This window comes from Tiliqua scincoides, chromosome 9 (genome assembly GCF_035046505.1).
Source record: "Tiliqua scincoides isolate rTilSci1 chromosome 9, rTilSci1.hap2, whole genome shotgun sequence".
In the NCBI taxonomy this organism is placed as follows: Eukaryota; Metazoa; Chordata; class Lepidosauria; order Squamata; family Scincidae; genus Tiliqua; species Tiliqua scincoides.
Window position 1 is genome coordinate 42933448 of NC_089829.1, and position 8684 is coordinate 42942131.

Below are 8684 nucleotides of genomic sequence, written 5' to 3' on the forward strand. Positions count from 1 at the left end.
CCCCTTTGGCTGGTACTACCTTGTGCCATAAAGCACTTTTGCGCCACCCTTTGGGAAAATAGGTCGGCACACAGATATGCGCCGGCCTCGCCGTGTTGAAGCAGGCCCCTGGGACGGGTGATTTTGTGTCAGCCGAGCTTGGCCAAAATAGGAGTCTGGCGGAGGCGGGGAGGGTGGCGAGGAGGGGGGAGGGAGGCGTATCGGGGAGGGTGGTGGGCATTCCCGGGGGCAGGTGGGAAGGGGAGGGAGGCAGGGCCATGATCTGGAACTTATGCTGGTCCTAACCCCATTCCTGGGTGGCCCAGTGCAGTCCTGGGCTGCTTGAATCTGTGCCACCGATTTCTCCCCCGGGGTAATTTTTCCCTTTCCTCGGACCGAACCTTGAGACAGTCTGAAACTTGTGCTGGATACAGCAGAGGCCTGCTGGGCTGCCTGTTCCAGTAGAAGTTAGGATTGCACTGTCTGCAACTTTGTAGATATAGTCATACCAGCAAACATGCTTATCTTGGTGGCAGCTGCAGACAGTGCCAGCCAAATCGTGGCTGTAGCCAGAGTCATCCCCACCACCGCCATCTTGGGCTGGCCTCTTGGACACCCTCCTGCAGTCTGGCACCTTCTTCGCCACTGACTGGGAGACAGGAGCATAGCCATGTAATCTGCTGGGCACCAGACCAGATATACCAGGATGCAGGAGAACATTAACTTTAAAGACGGAAAAATGCCCGCTCCTACCTGCCAGTAATCTCCCATCTCTGAAAAATAAACAGCATTTTTTAAAGAGGAAAGTCACACAGAATCAGAATATCTCCCTTTATTTCCTGGATTTCTGCGGAGCAAATTTTTTTTTTTTTTGGGGGGGGGGGCCGATGAGGGATCATTGCAGCCCTACACTTTTATAGCACGGAACAGCAAGATATGTTTCAAATAAAATAAACAAACCAATAATGAAATCACCATAAAATTACAAAACATATTTCTAAAAACCGATGCAACCAAGGCAGAATGATACATATCGAAAAATAAAGGCTTGATCATCACCTAAATAACTACCAAGGTATCCGCTAATGTAATGTGCATCCTTTATGATGCAAAGTGAGGATATTTAAGGATTTCCAATTAAGGCATTCAGTGTGGTGTCCATGGCCCTTTGTTCTCATACTAATAAGAAAAGAAAAAAAGAGGTCATTCCAGCATTGGAACGTCCCAATCACCTTGGAACATCTGGACCTTAGCATGACAAAGAGGAGAATAATGAACATTGTTAGTAAATCAGATTTGGAATGTCTCACCATTATTGGGGGGGAGGGAAGTATGCAGAATGAATCTGGAGCCATTTCACCTTATAACTATGCTTTCAGTATATTTTGGAGCCTTATAAAATATTAGACAAAATGTGTGCAACACCCCTCCATCCCCCTTTTTTTAAACATAAGCAAATTCACCAGGGTGGGGGTGGGGGAGAGAATCTAGCACAGAGCCTCAGCAAGGTGAGTGTGAGTTCCTTCCCTTCTGGCTCTTTTTTTCTTTTGCTCAAAATAGTCTGCAGTCTGATTCCCACCTCCTCACCATGGGGTTCTAGATTACTAGTGACAGATTGCAGTAATTCTGCAGAGGGAATTTGGTGGTGGGATTTTAGATGAAAATTTGCCTGCAGAGAAATCGTTAAGCAGCCCCCCCCCCAGCTCCCCCACTGAAATAGTGTCTTTATTTTTAATTAATATGCCCCACCCCTCAGCCCCCATATGCCCATAGAGACCACCAGGGCAACTAAAAACAATTCTAAAAGAAATACATCAATTCATTATTGATAAAATGAAAGTCTGGAAAACACAGCAGTTTAGCAAAGAGCACTCTGTGCCAAAGCTCAGCTAAAATAAGTGAGTTTTCACCCAACATTTATGTCTGAATCCTCTGGGCTTCCTGAGGGGGTTCCATAGCTGTGGGTCCTCCTATGGGGAGAAAAGTGGAATAAAAATTAGTAAACACAAATAGCAGGAGCGCTACTGAACTGCAAATGCTCTGACCCTTGTACCTCTCCATCAAACCTCATCAAGGAGCAGGACTCAGGGCACAGCTTCTAATGAACAGAGGGATACTTGTGGGAGATCGCAAGTTTTCATGGATCTAGGTCAGTGGTTTCCAAACATACCTGGAAACGTATCCCACAGCCTCTTCTTTCTGGCACAGTCAGGTACCACCATCTTGAATCTCACGAAATCTTGTGAGATTTGGGCTCTACCATCTTAGAGCTCATGAGATCCAGGATGGTGATGCCCAAATCTCATCATCTTGGATCTCATGAGATTTTGTGAAATCCAAGATGGCAACAGGCAGGACAGGTCACCAGGGATATCCCACGGCACCCCTGTGAGTGTGTCACAATGTCCTAAGGCAGTGGTTCCCAACCTGGGATATGTGTACCCCCAGGGGTACTTGCCAGGACCTTTGGGGGTACTTGAAAAAGAATTGAATAATGCAGAAAAAGGCTTGTGGGGCTAGCAATTTCAGGAAGGAAGGCAATTACTGTAATGGAAGATCAGAAGATCATCAGGTGGATGATGTGGTGTTGACAGCGATTCCATGTTTTGACAGCTGGTTGACAGCTCTGGGAAGGGCAGGGCTGGCTGCACAGCTGTAATCAATCAAGGCCAATGGAGACCTGGTTGGACACCTGAGCTTCATTTGACCTTGATGGGGCTTTGAATGAGCTAAGGAGGTAGCTCACAGCTGAGCTGCATTTGCACTTAATGGGACACAAAGGATAAAAAGCAGCTTCAGAAGGACCAAAGGAGCCGGAGCGGGACGCTGACTCAGAGGGAAACCCGAACCCTGACCCAGAGGGAGACGCTACCTGACCCGGAGGGAACCAGACCCAGAGGGCTACCTGACCCAGACCTACAGGAGAAAGGGACTGCCAGGACTCTGCTGGAGGACACAGAAGACTGGGAAGACTGGACCGTGCTTTGGAGACCGGATTGGACTTGAATTGGAGGCTTCAGACCTTTACCCACTGAGTTAAGTGGAGTTTTGGGGAGGGAAAGCCTCTGGACAAGAAGGCTTGTAGGGAGCGTCTGTGTTCATAGCAATAAATTTGGGTAGTTGCTATAGCTGAGTTCTGTGTTCATTCCTTTGCACACCACAGCGGTTGTTCTAGAGATAAAGAGGGTGTTAATTAGCCAAAAAGTGGCATTAGAAGGGAGTTGAGATATTTGGACGGAACAAATTGGCGATGTGAGCAGGATTTGAAAATTAGGATAGGACAATTACCTGCGAAAACCCCACCAGCTGCTAGTTTTGGGTCATCAAATTGTGCATTATCAGAAATGAATCAGTAGTTGAAAACATATTTTTGAAATAACAGCAACTATATTAATTTCAAACACTTTACTAATGGGAGGGATCCAATTTATGAAAATGGGCTGCCAAGGGTCTGAAAGTGAAAAAATCACTGCCCTAAGGCGTCGCAACACCCCTGATGTAGGTCCTAAACCATGCAGGGTTTGAACAGGAACAGCAAACACTTTGAAACTAGTTTTGGAAACTGACCGATAACCAGTTCAAATAGCGAAGCATGGGACTGATGTGGAGAAATAAAATATCTGTCCCCCTCCTTGCAAAACAATCTCAAATGGACTCCGTGGTCATATTCATGAATCTGGAGGAAAGGAAATACATTCGTATAAATCATCCAATGCTTACTTGGAACAAACTTTAAAAAAAATAGATATAATCAAAAAGAGACAGTACAATCTCCAGAAAGTTTCATATTATTCCTTCAGATGAATGGCCCCATATATCCACCAAGCGACTGCCCTGATCATAATGCAGCAAGACAAAGCTGGTGGAGAGGCTGCCACAATTTCAGTGTTCCGGGGAGAGCAATAAACCTGTTTGAGAACAAGGGAGAGCGAAACAGTAAAACCAAATGCAAATTGCCAGACCACAGTCTGCTGACCATATTGCCCTTCCCAAGGTGAACAGCGTAAGGGAAGGAAAGTCTGGTCTTGAGAAATGGTCGTCCGTTCCACGCTCTCCCCATTTTACTTTGTCAGGGCATGCAGTGACTTTAACTGAAAAATGTTGACTGGCAGCCATTTTTTTTTTTTTTTTTAGTATTTGATTTTGGTGAGGAAGCTTATTCCACACATAATCTCCATAGTCTGGGCACGTGTGGGTATGCCACTAGACAAAATGTGTGATGCAGATTGTTCCCAAATAGCAGACAAAAAGCAAAGCCACTTATGGGGGCAGCATGGAATGCTGTGGAAATTATTATTAACAGTATTTATATACCGCTTTTCAACTAAAAGCTCACAAAGCGGTTTACAGAGAAAAATCAAGTAACTTAATGGCTCCCTGTCCCAAAAGGGCTCACAATCTAAAAAGATGCAAAAGAATACCAGCAGACAGCCACCAGAACAGACACTGCTGGGGTGAGATGGGCCAGTTACTCTCCCCCTGCTAAAAAAAGGAGCACCCACTAGAAAAAGTGCCTCTTACCCAATTAGCAGGGGGTAAGACATAGACCCAAATTGACATATATCCACCAGAATCTGGTAGGAATGGAGGACAAATTCAGCAGGGCTGACCCAAAAACAATGTCGGAAATTAGGACATTCCAAACAGAATAAAGTCCACTGGGAATTACAAGTTAAGTCTCAGTATCCATGAGGGTAACATTCCCGGAACCCCCACAGATGCCAAAAATTGTGTTAAAGGCAACCCGTTTAAAAAACAATGTGCCCTTGCTCAGCTTTTTAAAAATAGCCTTGCATACCTTTGTAATGCACAAGAGTGGCAGCAGGCAGACAATCAATCAAACAATCAATCAATCTCCAGGTGCTTAGAAAGGCTTCACTTGGAGGCAAATGACCCCTCCCTTCACTTCACCAGAAAGAAAGCAGAAAGAATGCAAAGTGGAGGTGATAATCACTCCAGCTTTGCATTTTCAAGATCCCTCTGCTTGCCTAGGAGTGAAGCCTTTCTAAGTGTCTTGAAGAGAGAGACAGCTCTCCCCCATTACAATGGTATGCGAGGCTGTAGACGTTTTTCCATTAATGTCTCATTGTGCTGAGATAAAACCAGGGTGAAAAAATCTGTGGATAATTAGGTTATACCTGTATCTTGTTGCATAGTTATTTTATTTTATTTTTTTCATATTTTTATACCTCATTTCCTCCAAAGAGCTCAAGCTGGTGTACATAGTTCCTCCCCCTCTTTTTGTCCCCCCAAATTGGTTGGTTGGCAACCTCCAGTCTCGAAAGACTATGGTATAAGCCTACAGCACCCGGTATTCCCAGGCGGTCTTCCATCCAAGTACTAACCAGGCCTGACCCTGCTTAGCTTCCGAGATCAGACGAGATCGGGCATGTGCAAGGTAACACCCTGTGTAATGGAAGAACAGAAGATCCTCAGGTGGATAATGTGGTGTTGACAGCAATTCCCATGTTTTGACAGCTGTTTGACAGCTCTGGGAAGGGCAGGGCTGGCTCCACAGTTGTAATCAATCAAGGCCAATGGAGACCTGGATGGACACCTGAGCTTCATTTGAACTTGATGGGACTTTGAATGAGCTAAGGAGGTAGCTCACAGTTGAGCTGCATTTGGATAATGGGACATACAGGAATAAAAGGCAGCTTCAGAAGGAGCAAAGCTACCTGACCAGAAGAACCCCGAACCCAGACCTACAGGACCCCAGACCTATGGGACACGGACAGACCAGGACCTATGGGATAAGGGGACTGCCAGGACTCTGCTGGAGAGGATACAGAGGAGGGACTCTGCAGCAGAAGACTGGACTGGGAAGACTGGACTGTGCTTTGGAGATTGGAGTTGACTTGGACTGGAGGCTTTGGACCTTTACCCACTAAGTTAAGTGGAGTTAAGCCTCTGGACAAGAGGTAGTGCAGGGAGTTTATGTGTTTGGAGCAATAAATTACTGTTAATTGCTCAAACTGATAAGGAGTTGTGTTTGTTTCTTTGTACACCACAGCTGTTGTTTCCAGAGATAAGAGGGGGTGTTAATTAGACAAAAAGTGGGTGAAGGGAGTTGGAACATTTTTAGGATGGGACAAATTGGCATAGTTGGCAGGATTGCAAAACACCTTGTGCGGTAGGTGAGACTGAGAGATACTGACCGGCCCAACGTCATGCAGGAAGCTTCACGGCCGAGAGGCGATTTGAAACTGGCTCTTCCAGTTCCATGTCCAACTCCCAAACCACCACAACATCCTGGCCCTCATGCAATTAAAACTACTTTAAAAAACATTTGTGTGATGTGAGCGGAGATTTTCAGCAGAGCCAAGAACGAATCAAATGCATCTATATATTTTTTTTTCCTAAAAGGAAGCAAATTTATGCACATATATCTGCACTGCTATTTATGCTGAGATTGGACAGGCTTAACATTCTGCGGTGCTACTTTCCCTTTTCAGAGCTGGGGGCGACCAGTGTGAAATGGCGGCTTTGGGGGGGGGGAGAAATATGCAGAATGGCAGCTCTAGGAGGCACAGCCTATTAATTCAGTTCATTTAAACAAACACCTTACATGGTGAAGTTATTTTAACACGATAACATTTAGTAGTGCAATCTGCTGAATAGTAAGTACCCGTGGTCTAAACAATTTTAACTGACATTTGAAACTAGATTTGATGGGAGTTGAAGGAGGTCAGAAGTAAAAAAAAAAAATCAATGCTTTGGAATGGGATTGGGTGGAGGGACAGACACTTCAGGAGTGAATTTAGGGTTTGATATTATCAGACCCATGCCAGCCCAGCATCAACACTCAATGTAACAAATGTGTCTTAAGGCACACTTGTGACATTTACTGCTAGGTCAATGCCGGCTCATAAGAACATAAGAACAGCCCTACTGGATCAGGCCATAGGCCCATCTAGTCCAGCGTCCTGTATCTCACAGCGGCCCACCAAATGCCCCAGGGAGCACACCAGATACACTGAACCAGCACAGGGCAGAGGCTAATGGAACACCACCCAGATCTCTGGGTGAGCGGGGCAGGGGGAGGTGTTCCAGGGTGGGGGGAGGGTGAGGAAGGGTTGATAGGGGGCAGAGAGGGCGGCAGGCTCTGCCACTGTATCCTGACCCCTCTCCTGGCCTGGGAGACCAGACATGGGTCTCATCAGTTCTGTGCCAGCTCAGCAGCAGGTGTAGATCCAAGGAGACCCATTGGGGCCTCCTGGCCACTACACCAGGTAAGGAAGCATAAGCTCCCTTACCCTGAGGAGACCTGGTGCTGCTTCTCAGTCCCATGGGATGCAGCCGTTGCCATTTTTGTGCTGGTGCAGCCCTGGGAAGCATAGGATTGGGGTGTTAGATCCTTGTTGGGGCATTCACCAGCTGCAGAGTGCAGCTATTTGATGCAGGCAGACACAAACGAGAACTGATTTGTGTAAAAACATCACGCGTATCCTACTCACCAAAGCTTGAGATTACAGCTGAAGTTCAGGTTCAGATTCATGTGTTGGTGATGTCAGAGGTTGGCAAGGTGAGACACAGGCCAAGGGCCCTTGTCCGTCAGAAGACCCTTAGTGGCAGGAACGGTTGGGGGGGTGCCTGGTGTAGGGTTTTGCCCAAGGACCCCCAGCAGCCTGAACCAGCACTGTATAGATGGACCTCCTTTTCATTTAACCAGGTCTCAGATTTACTACTCTAGACGTGAACCCATTGAATTGAAGGATGGCAATTAAAGGTAACTTTCTTTTATAAATGATGATTTAAGAATGGCTGTGAAGCACCATTGAGTTTGATTGCTCACATTATATGTTATTAATGGATTTTCACAAGCTGGTACTAATTACAACTTTTTCTTCCCAAGATTGAATTGAACAGACGGCCATTCACATTCATGTCCTGTCTCTCTGCTCTTTGAATTGTAATGATATCAGAGACCAACATTTTCACTTTTGGAGTGCACCAGGAAGAACTTGAAATGGCTAGAGGGCTCCCTTTCTCACAATCACAAGCCAGAAGCCATCGGATAAGACTAATGGGCAGCTAATTCAGGGCTCCTTCACACAGTGCAGATGAAATTCTGGACCACAAAATGTGGTGGTGGCCACTAGTTTGTAGGGGAACTCAAAACATTCACGGAGGACAGGTCTATCACTGGCTTCTGGTCATGATAGCTACATACTACCTCTATATGAAGGGGAACAATGACATGTAATGGGTATGCAGCCATGAGATCATCAGCATCATAAGAATGTGCTTGTTTATCATAAATATCTAGGATGTTTCCTGACTAGGGCTACCAAAAAGGTAAGCCGGATCCCAAGGCAAATCAAAGTTATGGACCTCATACTGCCACTTCACTGTCTTCCCCTTAGTCTCAGGTTTTCCTGTTCCACCACAGTTCCCACATGACCTCTCATCCCCAGTTCTAACCCTCAAACCAGGGGTTCCCAAACTTTCCGGGGTCATGTCACCCCCATGGCTCAGTTGGGTGCCATGATCTTGGATCTTGTGAAATCTTGCAAGGTCCAAGATGGTGGTCCCTAAATCTTGCAAGATATTGTGAGATCCAAGATGATGGCACCCAAATTTCATGAGATTTCTTGAGATCCAAGATGGCATAGTCAGGTAGGAGGGGACAGGAGGGGACAGGAGGGGACACTAAGGCATCGTGACGCACACTTTAGGAACCCCTTCCTCAGAGTGCGGAAGAG

General features: G+C 46.2%; 1 pseudogene; it reads right to left on the reverse strand.

Moving 5' to 3' along the window:
* Positions 1-5275: 5275 nt before the first annotated feature.
* Positions 5276-5391, reverse strand: LOC136660918 (5S ribosomal RNA; annotated as a pseudogene).
* Positions 5392-8684: the final 3293 nt, after the last annotated feature.